General features: G+C 49.7%; 1 protein-coding gene across 1 annotated transcript in view; it reads right to left on the bottom strand.

Moving 5' to 3' along the window:
• The window catches only part of LOC118375585 (DNA topoisomerase 1-like), a 28,620-nt gene extending 22,785 nt beyond the window's left edge, over positions 1 to 5,835 (bottom strand). Inside the window, exon 1 of the mRNA XM_052479567.1 lies at positions 5,703 to 5,835. The gene's annotated coding sequence lies outside the window, so the exon portion shown is untranslated. The remainder of the gene's footprint in view (positions 1 to 5,702) is intronic.
• Between the last annotated feature and the right edge of the window lie 12,560 nt (positions 5,836 to 18,395).

Here is an 18,395-nt window from a genome sequence, read left to right as displayed (position 1 = left end):
CTTGGAAAGGGAGAAGCTAATAAATTAGCAACAACATCCTCTTTGATAAGACCTGCTGCAACTGCTGCAAACTAGCCTGCAACAAAAGCTAGCTAGCTAGACCGTGGGAAAACTACTGCTCGCTATTGCGCAGTGACCCGTTGGCCTTCAAGAAGGCAGAAGTTTCCATACGTTTCTGTAAAAACGGTCCCACCCATTAAGTCAAAATGTGATTGGTTGATTCCACTGTCACTCCAAAATTTTGCCATAATACAGTTGAATGGCAGATGCATTTTGTCTAGCTTCTGATGGCCTTGCAAATGGCTGACTTAGCTAGCTATATCTATCTCCCCAGAGACCAGCAAAGAAAAATCCTGATTGCATCTTTTTTTCTCTTCAGTGTTTACCCTTTTACTTCCCAACCAAAACTGAAAAGATGAAATCAGAACAAAATTGAAAATAATAATATAAATATATAATAATAATAATTTGTATAAATCCTTAGCCCTTCTCTGAAGGCGTAGAAGGCCCATTGTTCCCCACTGTGTTTGGGTTAGTAATAATTTGTAGTGGCTCTATTTTCCCCCAGAATGCATTTTCTTCACTATTTTGAATGTCTAAAGAATCCATATGTTGTTGTGAAATACGAACACAGAAATACTGGACGTTTTCAACTCTTATGGTGGTGATTTTACAAAATTACAATCATGGTCTTGAATTGGACACATTTTTCTAGTCTTGGTTTTGACTCGGTCTCAGAGCCCTTGTCCCCTCCTGGTCTCGGTCTTGACTCAGACTCGATTATCTCCGGTCTTGGTCTTGAATTGGTCTCACTTTAGGTGGTCTCCAACACCCTACTGTTAGTTAGCAAGGGGTTGAAGTAGATGCATCAGTCTTATTTTTATATATTCAATGCCTCACTTGATTTCATCAACTATATTGACAAGACAAGTTGGCCCAGAGGAAGCCAGCTGTTCTCAACCCCTACATTGCCCCATTCTTCCAAGAGCTCACGGAGTTTGAATGAATAACTCTAGCGAGGTAAGTATACACACACACATAAACACACAACACCAGCTTGATATGTCCCTTGTCCCCTGTCTTTTTACTCCTAGAGTAACAGCCCTGGTTTCTGTCTCTCTATTCTTTCGTTTGCATGTCCTAATTTAGATTTTAGTGTTGTAATGGTCCTTCTGTGGCTCAGTTGGTAGAGCATGGCGCTTGTAACGCCAGGGTAGTGGGTTCGATTCCCGGGACCACCCATACGTAGAATGTATGCACACATGACTGTAAGTCGCTTTGGATAAAAGCGTCAGCTAAATGGCATATATTATTATTATTATATTATTGTAATGATGCTCTTATTTGGTTACATACAGTGCCAGTCAAAAGTTTGGACACACCTACTCTTTCAAGGGTTTTTCTTTATCTTTACTATTTTCTACATTGTAGAATAATAGTGAAGACATCAAAACTATGAAATAACACATATGGAATCATGTAGTAACCAATAAAGTGGTAAACAAATCATAATATTCTAAATAAATCACCAACAGTGTCACCAGCAAAGCACCACTACACGATCACACCTCCTCCTCCATGCTTCACGATGGGAACCACACATATCTGTTCACCTATTCTGTGTCTCACAAAGAAACAGTGGTTGGAACCACAAATCTCAACAACCTAAAAGGACAGATTGCCACCGGTCTAATGTCCATTTCTCATGTTTCTTGGCCCAAGCAAGTCTCTTCTTCTTATTGGTGTCCTTTAGTAGTGGTTTATTTACAGCAATTCGACCATGAAGGCCTGATTCACACAATATCCTCTGAACAGTTGATGTTGAGATCTGTCTGTTACTTGAACTCTGAAGCATTTATTTGGGAAGCAATCTGAGGTGCAGTTAACTCTAATGAACTTATCCTCTGCACCAGAGTACATTAAATGGGGCGGCAGGGTAGCCTAGTGGTTAGAGCGTTGGACTAGTAACCGGAAGGCTGCAAGTTCAAACCCCCGAGCTGACAAGGTCTGTCGTTCTGCCCCTGAACAGGCAGTTAACCCACTGTTCCTAGGCTGTCATTGAACGTAAGAATTTGTTCTTAACTGACTCTGTAAAAAAATGTTTATATATATATATATGCACTGTTGCTATGGTTACACCTCTTGGGACTTTTCCAGAACATGGGTGTTCCTTTCAGAGGATGACATGTCTGTAAAATGTATGGTCCTACATGCATACCTGTCTTAGTGGAGAACAAGTTTGTATTTTTGAACTATTGGTGTGGCTCTACAGTTTCCCTAATATGAAACCTAACTAAAAGGCAAAACGGTGGCTAAATGCCAGAGTCATTAAGAGGAGTTACTCTGTGTGACTTAAGGAGGAAGAATGTATAAGAAGTATGTGTCAAGACTGGAAAGTTAGTTGTTTTCACGACCAGCTCGGCTTTTATTATGTCGTAATAAAAGTCTATTTGAACTCACAGGCTCCGGTATTTGCGAAATATTATTGACTGAACATTTTCACGACAGTTTGACGGTGAACCCAGTCTGAGGTCCTGAGCGCTCTGGGGCAGGTTTTCATCAAGGATCTTTCTGTACTTTGCTCTGTTCATCTGTCCTTCGATCCTGACTAGTCCCCCAGTCCCTGCGGCTGAAAAACATCCCCACAGCATGATGCTGCCACCTGGATTCCTCCAGATTTGATGCTTGGCATTCAGGCCAAATAGTTCAATCAGAACAGAGAATCTTGTTTCTCATGTTCTGAGAGACGTTTAGGTGCCTTTTGCCAAACTCCAAGCAGGCTGTCATGTGCCTTTTACTGAGGACTGGCTTCCGTCTGGAAACTCTACCATAAAGGCCTGATTGGTGGAGTGTTGCCGAGATGGTTGTACCTCTTTAAGGTTCTGCCATCTTCACAGAGGAACTCTGGAACTCTGTCAGAGTGACTATTGGGTTCTTGGTCATCTCCCTGACCAAGGCCCTTCTCTCCCGATTGCTCAGTTTGGCCGGGCCGCCAGCTCTAAGAATAGACTTGGTGGTTCAAAGCTTCTTCCATTAAAGAATGATGAAGGCCATTGTGTTCTTTGGGGCCTTCAATGCTGCAGAAATGTTTTTGTACCCTTCCCCAGATCTGTGCCTCGACACAATCCTGTGTGGGACCTTTATGGACAATTCCTTCGACCTCATGTCTTGGTTTTTCCTCTGACATGCAGTGACAACTGTGGGACCTTATATAGACAGGTGTGTGTCTTTCCAAATCATGTCCAATCAATTGAATTTACCACAGGTGGACTCCAATCAAGTTGAAGAAACATCTCAAGGATGATGAATGGAAACAGGATGCACCTGAGCTTTAATTTCGAGTCTCATAGCAAATGGTCTGAATAATTATGTAAATAAGGGATTTCTGTTTTTCTATTATTTTTAATACATTTGAAAACATTTCTAAAAACCATTTTTCGCTTTATTATTGGGTTATTGTGTGTACATTGAATAAGGCTGTAATGTAACAACATGTGGAAAGGTTGACCTCAGGTCTCCCTACTGGAAGACCGAGGTAGGGGGAGCAGGGGAATTTCTAACTCTGTACAGTACTAATGCAATTAGTAATGCAATTAGTTGTGAAATTTAGTTTGTGTGTTTCTCGTTTAAAGAGCCTGATTATTACAGGATTGCAATCTTCTTTATAAGTGTGTTATTCTATTTGTGCCTTTGTGTGATATAGGACTTGTGCAATTTAGTTTTATTTCTATGTTTTTTTTGTTAGCAATATGGTAAAGTTTAATATTTATATTCTCTCTTTTATCTGTATTTATATACAACAGTTTGTTTCTATTTGTCTTTGTTACTACTTTTTTATATTTGAGTGTTATTTTTGTATATTTCTATCGTTTTAAATGTTAGGATTATTTAATTTTGTTGTTCCAAATGTCTGATTTAAAATGTTAGTGCAGAATGGTGATTTTCTTTTTTTTTTTTTTTTTTTTTCCGAAGACGACGACCATACAAGCTAGAACGGCAACTGGGACTTGGAAATATATAAATATAGAATAGGCTAATTGTTTTACCTGCGCGTAACCCTAAAACTAAGGACTAATTAGGCTACTATGTTGTTTATCATTGTGTTGTCATGGAGGACTGATTGGGCTCATTGCTTCGAGTTGAAAAATAAATGCTGCGCTCATGGAATTGCATGATTTGAGCACAACAGAAAAGTGTTATTTGCACGTGAAAAATGAATTCAATATGCTGCGTTTGCTGTAAGCCTATTGTTTCCGTTTTTGTTGGTGACAGTTTGGTATCTCGACAATTTGCAGCTTTTTAAGTCTATCAAAAGAGCTCAAGTTTGAGCATGTGTCCATTACGCCTAATGATTTTTAATTTTTTTAATCAGCACGAATTAGATTGAGTAATAAAAGCCCCACTCGTGGTCTTCTTAAATGCGACTTTTTTTTGACAGTATGGCGCACAATACCACAGCGGAGTTTATAAGGGAGGAACTCAAACTTTTATTCCATAGGAGGGGGTCCGCATAACGAACCTGCAGCAAGAGCGCATGTTTCACTCGATCCACTGGGGCGTATTCATTACGCCGATTCTGTTGCAAAACGTTTTTTTTTTTAAACCGAAGCAAACGAAACGGGGAGGGACCTTCCTGAATTTGTCCAATAGAAACTTTTTATTTGCTTTGTGAACTGAAATCCACAACAACCACAATCCATAAGGTGCAGAAAGATAACAGAGAGCAGCAGCGTGATTCATAGACTAGATATCAACAATACATTCTAACGTAGGCTACACCATTGCTGTCTTCCTTGCCCCCATGCATTTACTCAAGTTGGATCATCTTTGGACGTCATAAATCGCACGAATCTAAGACGTAGCATGTGGATTGTAGCCTACAAAAGCCTATTCCTGTTCTTTTCCCGCCTTTTCCGGATATTTCCCCGCGTATTCCGGTTATTTCCCCGCCTATTCCGGTTATTTCCCCGCCTATTCCGGTTATTTTCCCGCGTTCCACCAAACGTATTTGGTGTGTCATCATAGTGGTCTCTGATTTGCGGTCGGAACAAATGTACCTTTGCACCTTTTACAATGCTTATTTTAATGTCATCAAAACAGAATGGTGTCGATTACTTTTTCTCTCTCACAAAAACCCTTCCTGAATAAAACATTTACCTTAGAAGTAATCACAACTTTTTCAAAATCAATCCTATCTGTAATCTGATAACTACATTGTTGCTGGGAACGTAATGGATTACAGTTACCGTTAAATCCACAATGATTCAGTGATAATTCTTCGGCTGTTCTGCGCAGTGGGTACCGTTTATAAAACATGGGAAATATAAATGGGACAACATAGGATAATAGTGGATAAGGTTATCCAACCAATAACAATAACCTTCGATCAAAACATTTATAAATACAAATAAATAAATACAAATAGGCCGAAATGAAACGGAAGAAGGGCACAACGAGAATCTTCTCGTCGTATATATATATATGCTTGCACACAATCTACAGCCTACATACGTTCATATTTTTTAACACATTTTCCTAAAGGTTAGCTGGCTATATTCATTATAGCCCATATAATACAAGTTAGATATTAGTTTTCATACCGTTTTTAAAGAGATTCTGAAAAGTGTTTTTACTCAGTGTATAGCCTAACTAATAGTACACCACGAAATAAAATCGAGTTAGTGCTTTAGTAGGTATCTTACCTTCAAGAAATTATAACCAGAATGCTTTAGGCTCAACAGGTGTTCTTTGCTTTGGCTTTCATCCGTAATCTATGTAATATAACCGCATTGAAAGCAGGCCACGCCTACCATGTCTCGATGTGAAATGGCCAGCTCGTCAGCGGGGTGCGCGCTAAAAGCGGTTCAATCGGTGACGTCACTCGCTCTGAGACCTCTGAGAAATAGTTGTTCCCCTTTTGTGGAGAGTCGGGTAATGATGCTTAGTGGTTCAGTTGTTGATGTGTGCAGAGGGTCCCTGGTTCGAGCCCAGGTTGGGGCGAGGACAGGGATGGAAGCCATATAGTTACATGGGTACGTAATTATCTGAAATCAAACTTTATTTATATAGTACATTTCTTACAACAAATGCATTTGAAAGGTACTTCACAAATAAAATAATACAAGTTGAGAAAGATAAAACACAAAACGTTTTTCAAAGCATCGACATGAATACCAATTCAGAGATGATCGTCTAGGGAAGTTATGAATAAAAGGGGAATCATGTTCAGCATCAAATGCTTTTTAAGCACTGTGACCTCAAGCAGCAGGCGTAGAAAAGACACCTGAGCGGAGTTCCCGCTGGTCTGGAGATTACAGCCCAACAGAGACTGTTCTACGAAATATATTCCCAAATAAATGTATTCTCAGATATTGTGTTCTCTTTTACGCTGTGTGAACTGACATGTATGGTTGTTGAAGACACTCCGATGTTCCCTCCGAAGGGAATTAAATGTCTATATTGCCCTCCACCGTGGCGCTCTACTCAAACAGTGGCGTGACAAAGTTATTCAAAGCGTATACTTTATTTCTCAGGATGTAATTTGCCAGTGATACTATAATATTATTTATTTAAACAAAAACAGACAACCCCATAGTGGAATAGTTTATCTATTTACCTTGTTGGCTTGTTGTTGTGTGTTCTATGCAAGATCGCTGTTCTTCTTGAGGGCATTCAAGTGGCAAGAGTCACACGAGGGAAATGTGTATTCTGATAAGCAAGCAGTGCACAACACTTCTAATGCAAGTCACGGGTAAACGCTTTTTGAAAGTAGTTTAGTCAAATGTAATTTATTTTGAAAAGCCTTTGTTAAAAAAAAAGAGGGGGATCCCAGGTTTACATTGCTACCATGTTTATTGATCTACTCCTTCAATTAAGCATGTGGCATCGTTTTACAAATGCAGAAATGTGAGTTATAGATCTGTCATTCTCATTGAAAGCCTAACGAGTGGTTGATCTGTTCTTTGTGCTCTATTTCTATGCTTCCTGTTCTTAAGTTTTGTTTTTGCTTCTTTTACTTTCGGGTTTTATTCACCATCTTCAAACTGCTGAGATCACACCTGTTTCCAGGGCCTTGCTGAAATCACACATATTCCCTGTTAGGCCCAGGGAACAGGTGTGGCCTCAGCGAGGCCCAGGTAGAAAGCCCAGATTTTTCTCTGGCACAGGAAAGAAGAGCTTCTTCCTCAGGTACTCCCCGGACACAGGCTTGACCACCCCTTTATCCAACAGCCCTTTCTGGCTCACGTCGTTTTTGACCTCACAGAGTAGAATCAGGATGTCATCTCTGGAGAGAGCAGGAAACACGGGAGCAGACAGCGATGACATAAGCACACAACGTGGATAGTTCAAGTGGGGAAATGTGTATTAACAGGACATGGACATGTACAATTAATGAAAAATATTGTGTCCCCCAAAATAATCAGGTTTTACTTGGGGCAGCCCTTTTCCAGATGGAGGCACAGAGACTGGATAAACCAGCACCCTGTGATATTGTGCCTATAGGAGACAGACGTATCCATAGTGGCCCTGACCACCAGAGTATCTGCACCAACAGGGGCGAAGGCCTTGAAATCTAGGAAGCCGACTGTCTCTAGCCCAGCCTCTGACCCAGCCTCTGATCCTGCCTCTGACCTGCCTCCAACTTTGCCCCTGATCTTGCCTCCAACCCAGTCTCTGACCCAGCCTCCGACCCAGTCTCTGATCCAGCCTTAGACCCAGTCTCTGATCCAGCCTTAGACCCAGTCTCTGATCCAGCCTTAGACCCAGTCTCTGACCCAGCCTCCGACCCAGTCTCTGACCCAGCCTCCGACCCAGTCTCTGATCCAGCCTTAGACCCAGTCTCTGACCCAGCCTCCGACCCAGTCTCTGATCCAGCCTTAGACCCAGTCTCTGACCCAGCCTCCGACCCAGCCTCCGACCCATTCTCTGATCCAGCCTTAGACCCAGTCTCTAGCCCAGCCTCTGACCCAGCCTCTGATCCTGCCTCTGACCTGCCTCCAACTCTGCCCCTGATCTTGCCTCCGACCCAGTCTCTGACCCAGTCTCTCCCAGTCTCTGACCCAGCCTCTGACCCAGCCTCCGCCCCATCTCTGATCCAGCCTTAGACCCAGTCTCTGACCCAGCCTCCGACCCAGTCTCTGATCCAGCCTTAGACCCAGCCTTCTTCTTCAGCTCAGAGCAGAGCTTCAGCACATCTTGTATCTCCTTCTTAGTCTTGTTCATTTGGCATCACCACCTTGAACCCCAGACAGCTGAACACCTTCTCCAGTTCCACTGCAGGACAAGAGAAGGCACTCAACTCTTAAACAATTCTGTCTCACTAAATCATTATTTCAAATCAACCCATAATAACCAACTACCGAGTTAGACAAGAGAAAGTTGGTCAGATGTTGAAATATAGAAGTGTGTCTGGTTGAAGATAAGAGGTTGAAATACCAGCATCAATGTTTGATCCCGCTCTGTCCCTCATATCATCTGCTGTAAACTTCTGGTTGTTAATCAGACAGAGAACTCTAGGCAGGCTGGTCATCGTATAGCGATGTAGAGTAGAGAGTGGTTTTCAGTTTCACAGAAACCCAATCCCCATCACACTACCATCCCTGGGTTCCCCACCATGCTACCAGCCCTGGGTTCCCCACCACACTACCATCCCTGGGTTCCCCACCACACTACCATCCCTGGGTTCCCCACCACACTACCATCCCTGGGTTCCCCACCACACTACCATCCCTGGGATCTCCACCACACTACCATCCCTGGGTTCCCACCACACTACCATCCCTGGGTTCCCCAACACACCACCCTACCAGCCCTGGGTTCCCCACCACGCCCTGGGTTCCCCATCCCTGGGTTCCCCACCATCCCCTGGGTTCCCCACCACACTACCATCCCTGGGTTCCCCACCACACTACCATCCCTGGGTTCCCACCACACTACCATCCCTGGGTTCCCCACCACACTACCATCCCTGGGTTCCCCACCACACTACCATCCCTGGGTTCCCCACCACACTACCATCCCTGGGTTCCCACCACACTACCATCCCTGGGTTCCCACACACTACCATCCCTGGGTTCCCCACCACCTGGGTTCCCACCACTACCATCCCTGGGATCTCCTGGGGGTTCCCCACCACACTACCATCCCTGGGTTCCCACCACACTACCATCCCTGGGTTCCCCACCACACTACCATCCCTGGGTTCCCCACCACACTACCATCCCTGGGTTCCCCACCACACTACCATCCCTGGGTTCCCCACCACCCTGGGTTCCCACCCGTTGGGTTCCCACCACACTACCATCCTGGGTTCCCCACCACACTACCATCCCTGGGTTCCCCACCACACTACCATCCCTGGGTTCCCCACCACACTACCATCCCTGGGTTCCCCACCACACTACCATCCCTGGGTTCCCCACCACACTACCATCCCTGGGTTCCCACCACCATCCCTGGGTTCCCCACCACTCCATCCCTGGGTTCCCCACCACACTACCATCCCTGGGTTCCCCACCACACTACCATCCCTGGGTTCCCCCACACACCCTGGGTTCCCCACCACGCTACCATCCCTGGGTTCCCCACCACACTACCATCCCTGGGTTCCCCACTAACACTCCATCCTGGGTTCACACTACTCCTGGGTTCCCCACCATCCCCTGGGTTCCCACCACACTACCATCCCTGGGTTCCCCACCACACTACCATCCCTGGGTTCCCCACCACACTACCAGCCCTGGGTTCCCACCATCCCCCTGGGTTCCCACCACACTACCATCCCTGGGTTCCCACCACTACCCCCTGGGTTCCCCACCACACTACCATCCCTGGGTTCCCCACCACCATCCCTGGGTTCCCCCACCATCCCCCTGGGTTCCCCACCACACTACCATCCCTGGGTTCCCCACCATCCCTGGGTTCCCACCACACTACCATCCCTGGGTTCCCCACACTACCATCCCTGGGTTCCCCACCACACTACCATCCCTGGGTTCCCCACCACGCTACCATCCCTGGGTTCCCCACCACACTACCATCCCTGGGTTCCCCACCACGCTACCATCCCTGGGTTCCCCACCACACTACCATCCCTGGGTTCCCACCACACTACCATCCCTGGGTTCCCCACCACGCTACCATCCCTGGGATCCCCACCACACTACCAGCCCTGGGTTCCCCACCACCATCCCTGGGTTCTACCATCCCTGGGTTCCCCACCACGCTACCATCCCTGGGTTCCCCCACCACACTATCACACTACCATCCCTGGGTTCCCCACCATCCCTGGGTTCCCCAGCACACTACCATCCCTGGGTTCCCACCACACTACCATCCCTGGGTTCCCCACCACACTACCAGCCCTGGGTTCCCCACCACACTACCATCCCTGGGTTCCCCACCACGCTACCAGCCCTGGGTTCCCCACCACGCTACCAGCCCTGGGTTCCCCACCACGCTACCATCCCTGGGTTCCCCACCACACTACCATCCCTGGGTTCCCCACCACACTACCATCCCTGGGTTCCCCACCACACTACCATCCCTGGGTTCCCCACCACACTACCATCCCTGGGTTCCCCACCACGCTACCATCCCTGGGTTCCCCACCACGCTACCATCCCTGGGTTCCCCACCACACTACCATCCCTGGGTTCCCCACCACGCTACCATCCCTGGGATCTCCACCACACTACCACCCCTGGGTTCCCCACCACACTACCATCCCTGGGTTCCCCACCACGCTACCATCCCTGGGATCTCCACCACACTACCATCCCTGGGTTCCCCACCACGCTACCATCCCTGGGTTCCCCACCACACTACCATCCCTGGGTTCCCCACCACACTACCATCCCTGGGTTCCCCACCACACTACCATCCCTGGGTTCCCCACCATGCTACCATCCCTGGGTTCCCCACCACGGTACCATCCCTAGGTTCCCCACCACGCTACCATCCTTGGGTTCTCCACCACGCTACCATCCCTGGGTTCCCCACCACGCTACCATCCCTGGGTTCCCCACCACACTACCGTCCCTGGGTTCCCCACCACGCTACCATCCCTGGGTTCCCCACCACGCTACCATCCCTGGGTTCCCCACCACGCTACCATCCTTGGGTTCTCCACCACGCTACCATCCCTGGGTTCCCCACCACGCTACCATCCCTGGGTTCCCCACCACGCTACCATCCCTGGGTTCCCCACCACACTACCATCCCTGGGTTCCCCACCACACTACCATCCCTGGGTTCCCCACCACACTACCATCCCTGGGTTCCTCACCACACTAGCATCCCTGGGTTCCCCACCACACTACCGGTCCTGGGTTCCCCACCACACGACCATCCCTGGGTTCCCCACCACACTACCATCCCTGGGTTCCCCACCACACTACCATCCCTGCGATCTCCACCACACTACCAGCCCTGGGTTCCCCACCAAACTACCATCCCTGGGTTCCCCACCATGCTACCATCCCTGGGTTCCCCACCACACTACCATCCCTGGGTTCCCCACCACACCATCCCTGGGTTCCCCACCATCCCTGGGTTCCCCACCACACTACCAGCCCTGGGTTCCCCACCACACTACCATCCCTGGGTTCCCCACCACACTACCGGTCCTGGGTTCCCCACCACACTACCACCCCTGGGATCTCCACCACTCTACCATCCCTGGGTTCCCCACCACACTACCATCCCTGGGATCTCCACCACGCTACCATCCCTGGGTTCCCCACCACGCTACCATCCCTGGGTTCCCCACCACACTACCATCCCTGGGTTCCTCACCACACTACCATCCCTGGGTTCCCCACCACACTACCATCCCTGCGTTCCCCACCACACTACCATCCCTGGGTTCCTCACCACACTACCATCCCTGGGTTCCCCACCACACTACCATCCCTGGGTTCCTCACCACACTACCATCCCTGGGTTCCTCACCACACTACCACCCTGGGTTCCCCACCAACTACCATCCCTGGGTTCCCCACCACACTACCATCCCTGGGTTCCCCAACACACTACCACCCCTGGGTTCCCCACCACCACCACTACCATCCCTGGGTTCCTCACCACACTACCACCCCTGGGTTCCCCACCACACTACCATCCCTGGGTTCCCCACCACACTACCATCCCTGGGATCTCCACCACACTACCATCCCTGGGTTCCCACCACACTACCATCCCTGGGTTCCCCACCACCCTGGGTTCTACCATCCCTGGGTTCCCCACCACACTACCATCCCTGGGTTCCCCACCACACTACCATCCCTGGGTTCCCCACCACACTACCATCCCTGGGATCTCCACCACACTACCATCCCTGGGTTCCCCACCACACTACCATCCATGGGTTCCCCACCACACTACCATCCCTGGGATCTCCACCACACTACCATCCCTGGGTTCCCCACCACACTACCATCCCTGGGTTCCCCACCACACTACCATCCCTGGGTTCCCCACCACACTACCATCCCTGGGATCTCCACCACACTACCGGTCCTGGGTTCCCCACCACACTACCATCCCTGGGATCTCCACCACGCTACCATCCCTGGGTTCCCCACCACGCTACCATCCCTGGGTTCCCCACCACACTACCATCCCTGGGTTCCCCACCACATTACCATCCCTGGGTTCCCCAGCACACTACCAGCCCTGGGTTCCCCAGCACACTACCAGCCCTGGGTTCCCCACCACACTACCATCCCTGGGTTCCCCACCACACTACCAGTCCTGGGTTCCCCACCACACTACCACCCCTGGGATCTCCACCACTCTACCATCCCTGGGTTCCCCACCACACTACCATCCCTGGGATCTCCACCACACTACCATCCCTGGGTTCCCCACCACGCTACCATCCCTGGGTTCCCCACCACACTACCATCCCTGGGTTCCTCACCACACTACCATCCCTGGGTTCCCCACCACACTACCATCCCTGGGTTCCCCACCACACTACCATCCCTGGGTTCCTCACCACACTACCATCCCTGGGTTCCCCACCACACTACCATCCCTGGGTTCCCCACCACACTACCATCCCTGGGTTCCCCACCACACTACCATCCCTGGGTTCCCCACCACACTACCATCCCTGGGTTCCCCACCACACTACCATCCCTGGGTTCCCCACCACACTACCACCCCTGGGTTCCCCACCACACTACCATCCCTGGGTTCCCCACCACACTACCATCCCTGGGTTCCCCACCACACTACCATCCCTGGGTTCCCCACCACACTACCATCCCTGGGATCTCCACCACACTACCATCCCTGGGTTCCCCACCACACTACCATCCCTGGGTTCCCCACCACACTACCATCCCTGGGTTCCCCACCACACTACCATCCCTGGGTTCCCCACCACACTACCATCCCTGGGTTCCCCACCACACTACCATCCCTGGGATCTCCACCACACTACCATCCCTGGGTTCCCCACCACACTACCATCCATGGGTTCCCCACCACACTACCATCCCTGGGATCTCCACCACACTACCATCCCTGGGTTCCCCACCACACTACCATCCCTGGGTTCCCCACCACACTACCATCCCTGGGTTCCCCACCACACTACCATCCCTGGGATCTCCCCTGGGTTCCACACTACCGGTCCTGGGTTCCCACCACCACTACCATCCCTGGGATCCCCACCACGCTACCATCCCTGGGTTCCCCACCACACTACCATCCCTGGGTTCCTCACCACACTACCATCCCTGGGTTCCCCACCACACTACCATCCCTGCGTTCCCCACCACACTACCATCCCTGGGTTCCTCACCACACTACCATCCCTGGGTTCCCCACCACACTACCATCCCTGGGTTCCTCACCACACTACCATCCCTGGGTTCCCCACCACACTACCACCCCTGGGTTCCCCACCACACTACCATCCCTGGGTTCCCCACCACACTACCATCCCTGGGTTCCCCAACACACTACCACCCCTGGGTTCCCCACCACACTACCATCCCTGGGTTCCTCACCACACTACCACCCCTGGGTTCCCCACCACACTACCATCCCTGGGTTCCCCACCACACTACCATCCCTGGGATCTCCACCACACTACCATCCCTGGGTTCCCCACCACACTACCATCCCTGGGTTCCCACCACTACCATCCCTGGGTTCCCCACCACACTACCATCCCTGGGTTCCCACCACACTACCATCCCTGGGTTCCCCCACCACACTACCATCCCTGGGATCTCCACCACACTACCATCCCTGGGTTCCTCACCACACTACCATCCATGGGTTCCCACCACACTACCATCCCTGGGATCTCCACCACACTACCATCCCTGGGTTCCCACCACACTACCATCCCTGGGTTCCCCATCACACTACCATCCCTGGGTTCCCCACCACACTACCATCCCTGGGATCTCCTCACCACCACACTACCGGTCCTGGGTTCCCCACCACACTACCATCCCTGGGTTCCCCACCACCTGGGACTACCACCCCCTGGGTTCCCCACCACACTACCATCCCTGGGATCCCCAACACACTACCACCCTGGGTTCCCCACACACTACCATCCCTGGGTTCCCCACCACACTACCATCCCTGGGTTCCCCACCACGTTACCATCCCTGGGTTCCCACCACACTACCATCCCTGGGTTCCCCCCACACTACCATCCCTGGGTTCCCACCACACTACCATCCCTGGGTTCCCCACCACACTACCATCCCTGGGTTCCCCACCACACTACCATCCCTGGGTTCCCCACCACGCTACCATCCTGGGTTCCCCACCACGCTACCATCCCTGGGTTCCCCACCACGCTACCATCCCTGGGTTCCCCACCACGCTACCATCCCTGGGTTCCCACCACACTACCATCCCTGGGTTCCCAGCACACTACCATTCCTGGGTTCCCCACCACACTACCATCCCTGGGTTCCCCACCACGCTACCATCCCTGGGTTCCCCACCACACTACCATCCCTGGGTTCCCCACCACACTACCATCCCTGGGTTCCCCACCACACTACCATCCCTGGGATCTCCACCACACTACCATCCCTGGGTTCCCCACCACACTACCATCCCTGGGTTCCCCACCACACTACCATCCCTGGGTTCCCCACCACACTACCATCCCTGGGTTCCCCACCACACTACCATCCCTGGGTTCCCCACCACACTACCATCCCTGGGATCTCCACCACACTACCATCCCTGGGTTCCCCACCACACTACCATCCATGGGTTCCCCACCACACTACCATCCCTGGGATCTCCACCACACTACCATCCCTGGGTTCCCCACCACACTACCATCCCTGGGTTCCCCACCACACTACCATCCCTGGGTTCCCCACCACACTACCATCCCTGGGATCTCCACCACACTACCGGTCCTGGGTTCCCCACCACACTACCATCCCTGGGTTCCCCACCACACTACCACCCCTGGGTTCCCCACCACACTACCATCCCTGGGATCCCCAACACACTACCACCCCTGGGTTCCCCAACACACTACCATCCCTGGGTTCCCCACCACACTACCATCCCTGGGTTCCCCACCACGTTACCATCCCTGGGTTCCCCACCACACTACCGGTCCTGGGTTCCCCACCACACTACCATCCCTGGGTTCCCCACCACACTACCATCCCTGGGTTCCCCACCACACTACCATCCCTGGGTTCCCCACCACACTACCATCCCTGGGTTCCCCACCACGCTACCAGTCCTGGGTTCCCCACCACGCTACCATCCCTGGGTTCCCCACCACGCTACCATCCCTGGGTTCCCCACCACGCTACCATCCCTGGGTTCCCCACCACACTACCGGTCCTGGGTTCCCCAGCACACTACCATTCCTGGGTTCCCCACCACACTACCATCCCTGGGTTCCCCACCACGCTACCATCCCTGGGTTCCCCACCACACTACCATCCTGGGTTCCCCACCACACTACCATCCCTGGGTTCCCCACCACACTACCATCCCTGGGTTCCTCACCACACTACCATCCCTGGGTTCCCCACCACACTACCATCCCTGGGTTCCTCACCACACTACCATCCCTGGGTTCCCCACCACACTACCATCCCTGGGTTCTCCACCACGCTACCATCCCTGGGTTCCCCACCACACTACCATCCCTGGGTTCCCCACCACACTACCATCCCTGGGTTCCCTAAATAATAGTTAATATACTTAATCTAAAACGTTAACTTCAGTGATTTTGAAATGGGAACACTTGACTTTCACTCATGTCATAACCTGTGTTAGTATCAATACATTGTTAGCCTACTGTAGGGTATATAACACACTAGGTTTTCATACTTCAGGCACTTTCCTCATCGCTGGAGCGGCAGCTATCAACTCCCTCACAATGCTCACTCCGTCTGGGTAGAAACACAGAGAAAACACAGTTAGCATCTCCATTATAATAACAGTTATAATATTATAAGCTGTATCATGTTAGTCATTTAGCAGACACTCTTATCCAGAGTGACTTACATGAGAAATTAGGGTAAAGTGCCTTGCTCAAGGGCACATTGACAGTTTTTAAACCTAGTCGGCTCAGGGATTCGAACCAGCACCCTTTCGGTTACTGGTCCAACGCTCTAACCACTAGGCATAACTTCCCTTTCATCTGCTGTAAAATAATAATGATCACTGCTCTACTAACAGCCTGAGTAAGGGCTTGGTTGAAAGTGTGAAACTTTATCATGTACCATTGACACCATGTGTATTTGGGAGGTACAGTGGTCCAATAACTGTCAATGCATTTGTCTGTAATGGGGGAAACTCAGGTCTAGAAAGCACAACAGAAGGTAGGCTACAATAAATCAGGTTTAATACAATACGAGTTGTAACAAGGGAACAATAAGCCACATGGGAACATTTAGCTGAAATGTGTGCCCTCTACTGGCGGGAAATCAACAACACACTGAGGTGCGGAGGGCTTCACAACAGTGGTACTCTGACGCGTTGCTCTATTGTGCTCTGGACACCGCATCGAACTAATGGTTACATTAGTGCGCCGGGGAATATAAATTAAAGGAACTAAATTAGTTCTAACCGAGAAGTTTGAAAGACCTGGTGAGCAGCGAGCAAGGCTATTCATTATAAAGTCATGCATAGGCATAACTAATGTTAGTTCCTTTTCTCAAACTTATCAGGCTATGTTAAAAGAAGAGTTCGACTAGATCCTAGTCTTAATACAGTCCCCCCCAAAGAGTTTTCAAAAGTTGGAGAGACAGTCATGTAGCCGAGAGTATGTAAGGAACAGCAAGGATTGGCATTAGGCCTACATTACGCGCAATAAGTCAGGCACATACTGTATGTAATACGTTTTTTCCTTTTTATAAAATATGTATTTTCAATCAAAGTTCGTACGCTATATAACTTATAGACGATTCCACAACGAAATAAGATCAGAATTAGACTTTATATTAGTCATTTTATACGTTTCTTACCTTAAAGAAATTACAAACAGATGGCAAACAAAGGCAAAGTTGAAAATGATTTTAGGCTATATATAGTCAAAAGATCCTTTCATTTTCATTTAGGATCTTTTGACTATATAGCCAAAACTCATTTTCAACTCTGCCTTGACAGGACCACACACTACAAGCGCTATTACTAAAGCCTTTCAGTGATAGCTGACACGACCCTGTTAATATTCTCCTTCCTTTTAACACGTATCTCTCAACAGTAGGACATAATATGCTTTCTCTTCATATCAGTCTGGGTTTATTTTCATCAATCGGAGAACACAACAAGTATTTATCCAGTAATAATTCAATGCATTTTTATTTTCTTACTTTCAATTATTTAGCCGATAAGAGCAATTTACAGTTGGTTAATTCAACTGAGGTAACAATCATTCACTGAAATAGTGGAAACAGCGTGTGTTCACTGTTCATTCAGTGTATAGCGTCTAGATTTACATGCTAAAATCTCCACTGTGTATGTGAGTTCAGTTCATAGCAGCCACACCTATAGCCATATTAAATAATTTCTTGGCCCATCGTACAGAGAAGTTATGACTTAAAGATACATTTTATTTTATTTTATTTTACCTTTATTTAACTAGGCAAGTCAGTTAAGAACAAATTCTTATTTTCAATGACGGCCTAGGAACAGTGGGTTAACTGGCCTAGGAACAGTGGGTTAACTGGCCTAGGAACAGTGGGTTAACTGGCCTAGGAACAGTGGGTTAACTGGTCTAGGAACAGTGGGTTAACTGGTCTAGGAACAGTGGGTTAACTGGCTAGGAACAGTGGGTTAACTGGCCTAGGAACAGTGGGTTAACTGGCCTAGGAACAGTGGGTTAACCAGGGCTAGGAACAGTGGGTTAACTGGCCTAGGAACAGTGGGTTAAC

Source organism: Oncorhynchus keta, chromosome 25 (assembly GCF_023373465.1).
Source record: "Oncorhynchus keta strain PuntledgeMale-10-30-2019 chromosome 25, Oket_V2, whole genome shotgun sequence".
NCBI lineage: Eukaryota > Metazoa > Chordata > Actinopteri > Salmoniformes > Salmonidae > Oncorhynchus > Oncorhynchus keta.
Note: the sequence above shows the minus strand (reverse complement) of the source record. Positions and strands in the feature narration are given on the sequence as shown.